Here is a 4,482-nt window from a genome sequence, read left to right as displayed (position 1 = left end):
TCCCAGGACAGGGACAGCACGGGGTTAGATACAGAGTAAAGCTCCCTCTACACTGTCCACCATCAAACACCCCAGGATAGGGACAGCATGGGGTTAGATACAGAGTAAAGCACCCTCTACACTGTATCACAAAGCTCACAAGCCCGCCCTCTCCTGGAGGTTTCTCTGCATTGCACCAACTGAAATCTGAGGAAAAGCAGGAATTGCACAGCCACACATCAGACTGAGAGCAAATGTTTTGGGATGTTTGGTGTCACAGAACAGGAGGTGGAGGTCAGGGATGAGACTTCTGGCATCGGGCATCATGAGGAATACACAAAAGGATCCATTTCTAACAGTTCCATTAACCTTATGGGGTTCAGTAACATTGTGGGAAAAACACAGCCTTCTCAATATGCATTTACCATTTCATTCTGGGCCTATTGGCGTTGAAATACACAATCCGCATTCACACAGCACCTTTTAACACCCCAGGGAGTCTCAGAGCGGCTGCAGCTAATGGTGTTTTATCCCCGCTGCAGTCTGTGCACAGCAAGATTCCACAACCATACCACAAAAGGTTTTAGTGGCATCGGTGAACGAAAAGCCCAGGAAAATGAGAGGGAGGTCTTTTAGATGGTACCAAGTGCTGAGGAAACAGCAGCTAGGGAAGCAACTGTGGAGGGACAGGGAGCGATGTTTTGGAATGCCATGCCTGCAGTATTCTGTGGTATGACAGCGCCCGAGTACAGACCTGCAGCGAGTTTAATCGTAAAGTTGCTGTAGTTGCATTCCACGGCTGCAGATGGACCTGAGGAGTGCCCCGGTGTCACAGTTACTCCGCTCCATCGCAAGGTCGACACCTTCCAAACCCCTAGTGACAGACAAACCATCATCCAGCCACCACTGGGACAGAGCAAGGATAGGGCAGACTCTGCTCCCCCCTAGCCCCGTCACCATCTCTTCCTCTGCCAACACCACTGTTGTGTGAATGTGGGAACTCCTGTACCCAAACTAACTGCAAGGCTCCCTGCACCACAATGCACCGAGAAAGCTCTTCATTGGCTTTGAAGATATTTTGCTCGGTATTGTAACTTCACAAACAACATACAGTCACGTCCTCTGCGTCATATTCGTCTATGAGTTTGAGAGACCCTTAGCATGCCTAGAAAGTTCTCACGTACCTTCTCTGATTAATTCCAATGCCCTAAGTAGAGTCAACCTATTTTAAAATTTAAACAAAGCCTGGCAGTTAACTGCCAGTCGTCATTAACCGCTTCATCCCCCACGGCAGCAATTCTACCTGTCGGAGAATCCACTTGCGAGCCAATTTGCACACTCCTCTCACACGGTATAAATATTTTCCCCTCACTTTTGGTGTTTTTGGCACATAGACGACGTGAGGAAATATTTTTAAAAATGTGACATATGCTGTTCCTGGAACTTAAAATGGTGACACAGGTGGTAAACTTGGAATCAGGGGTCTACGACAGAACATTAGAAACAGCAGCAGAAGGAGGCCATTTGGTTCCTCTAGCCTGCTCTCCTATTTGGACAATCGTCACTTGAACTGTTTCACCCTCGAATTAATGTCTCTGTTTACCCTCCAAAACTCCCACATTCCCCTGTCGCTCAAAAATCTCTCCAAATCAGCCTCAAATATATCAAATATATATATATATATCTATATATATATAATATCAAATATATTCAATGGAGCAGGAGGGCCTGCTCAAGCTTAGAAATTGTAGTGGGACAATTGGTGTGGGCGATGTCTCGATATACTGTTTGGAGACAAAGTTATTCGTCTTTAAAAGGTGCTTCTGGAGTTGTACAGCTCAGAAACAGTCCCTTTTGCCCAACCAGTCCATGCTGACCGTAATCCCTTGTCCCACCTGCCTGCTCTTGGCCCCCATCCCTCCAAACCTCTCTTTTTTATTTCTTTATTCATTCACGGAATGAGGGCATCGCTGGCCAGGCAGCATTTATTGCCCATCCCTAATTACCCAGAGGGCAGTTAAGAGTCAACCAGATTGCTGTGGGTCTGGAGTCACACGTAGGCCAGACCAGGTAAGGATGGCAGTTTCCTTCCCTAAAGGACATTAGTGAACCAGATGGGTTTTTCCTGACAATCGGCAATGGATTCTTAATTCCAGATATTTATCAAATCCAAATTCCACTATCTGCCGTGGCAGGATTCGAACCTGGGTCCCCAGAACATTATCTGGGTCTCTAGATTAACAGTCCAGCAATAATACCACTAGGCCATCGCCTCTCCCTTATTCACGTATTTATCCAAATGTCTTTTAAATCTTGTAATTGTACCCACATCCAGCCCACTTCCTCTGGAAGTTCATTCCACACTCTCTGTGTTTAAAAAAAAATTGCCCCTCGTGTCTTTTTTAAATTTTTCTCCTCTCACCTTAAAAAAAATGCGCCCTCCAGTCTTGCAATTCCCCATCTGAGGGAAGAGATAACTACCAATAACTCTATCTATATCCCTCATAAACTTCTCTAAGGTCGCCTCTCACCTGCCTTCACTTTATCTATACTCCCCTCATTATTTGATAAACCTCTACAAAGACGCTCCTCAACTTCATGCACTCCAGTGAAGAAAGTCCCAGCCTCTCCTTATAACTCAAACCCTCCATTCCCAGCAAGATTCTGGTAAATCTCTTCTGATCCCTCTCCAGTTTAATAACATCCTTCCTAATACAGAGAGACCAGTACTGTAACACAGTGCTCCAGAAGAGGCCTCACCAACATACTGTACAACCTCAACATGATGTCCCCAACTCCGATACTCAAAGGTCTGAGCAATGAAGGCAAGCGTGCCAAATGCCTTCTTAACCTCCCTGTCTATATGTACACAAACTTCAAAGAATTATGTACCTGTGACCCTAGGTCTTAGAGTTGAATTTTTCGTAAGAAGGAAGTCTTTTTGCAGTTCTGGATACAATGCAAGATTTCACAACGTGAGAAAGTGTGAGGTCATGCACTTTGGTAAGAAGAATAAAAGCATGGACTGTTTTCTAAATGGGGGGAAAACTCCGAAGTCTGAGTGTAAAGAGACTTGGGAGTTCTAGTCCAGGGTTCTCTCAAGGTAAACTTGCAGGTTGAGTCAGTAGTCAGGAAGGCAAATGCAACTTTGGCATTTATTTTGAGAGGACTTGAATATAAAAGCAGGGATGTACTCCTGAGGCTTTATAAGGCTCTGATCAGGCCACATTTGGAGTATTGTGCGCAGTTTTGGGCCCCATATCTCAGGAAGGATGTACTGGCCCTGGAGTGTGTTCAGAGGAGGTTCACGAGAATGGTCCCAGGAATGGAAAGCTTAACATATGAGGAACGTTTGAGGAGTCTGGGACTATACTCATTGGAGTTTAGAAGGATGAGGGGGGATCTAATTGAAACTTACAGAATACTGAATGGCCTGGACAGAGTTGATGTTGGGAAGATGTTTCCATTGGTAGGAGAGATTAGGACACGAGGGCACAGCCTTAGAGTAAAGGGTAGACCTTTTAGAACGGAGATAAGGAGAAACTTCTTCAGCCAGAGAGTAGTGAATATATGGAATTCCCTGCCACAGAAGGCTGTGGAGGCCAGGTCATTGAGTACATTTAAGACCGAGATAGATAGGTTCTTGATTATCAAGGGGATCAAGGGTTACGGGGAGAAAGCAAGAGAATGGGGTTGAGGAACTTATCAGCCATGATTGAATGGGGGAGCAGACTCGATGGGCTGAATGGCCTAATTTCCGCTCCTATGCCTGACGATCTTATTTCACAACAACGTGAAAATTGCGGGGGAAATGGGGGCTGGCAAAGTGAACTCTGATTGGGCAGTGACGTGGAGGGGCCGGTGTGGGACTGGGGTGGACAAGGTCAGGAGTCCGAGGTTACAGTCCAACAGGTTGATGTGAAATCGCGAGCTTTGGGAGCAGCGCCATTGGACGACTGCCTGGCGTCGCGTGACTCCTGACTGGCTAACGCTTCGGAGATTGCAAACGGGTAACTCCCGGGAAACGCCGAAGAACCCACGGGACAGGGAGGCGTCTGTTTTGCCTGCAGACCGCGCAGGAGCAAGTAGAAATGAGGGTCTGCCCCAAACTGCTGGTGACCAGGACCCCTGGGATTGTCCAGGGTGGTCCGGTTTCCCCCCACCTTGGTCTCTATCCCGATGGGTCGAAGGTAGGGGAAAGAGTTGAGGAACCTGCGGAGTTTCGGTGCGCTCAAGCCCTCGCGTTTTCTTCACGTTCCTCCAGCTGATGGTGGCTTTGGAGGTGGTGGTGGGAGATTTCGCCTTGATCCGGATGACCCTCTCCCTGACTCCGATCATCCCGGATTCCTTCGCCACGTGGATCGCTGTTAGAGTGCTGTCACCTGCCAGAGCGAGAGGGCAGGGGACAATGAGGGAGGCGGTCAGCACAGCGGAGGGGGTTATAGTGGGAGGGGGCAATGAGAGAGGCGGTCAGCACGGCGGAGGGGGTTATAGTGGGAGGGG

Source organism: Rhincodon typus, unplaced genomic scaffold (assembly GCF_021869965.1).
Source record: "Rhincodon typus isolate 14 unplaced genomic scaffold, sRhiTyp1.1 hic_rhity00006450, whole genome shotgun sequence".
Lineage (NCBI taxonomy): Eukaryota > Metazoa > Chordata > Chondrichthyes > Orectolobiformes > Rhincodontidae > Rhincodon > Rhincodon typus.
This window is presented reverse-complemented; position numbering follows the sequence as displayed.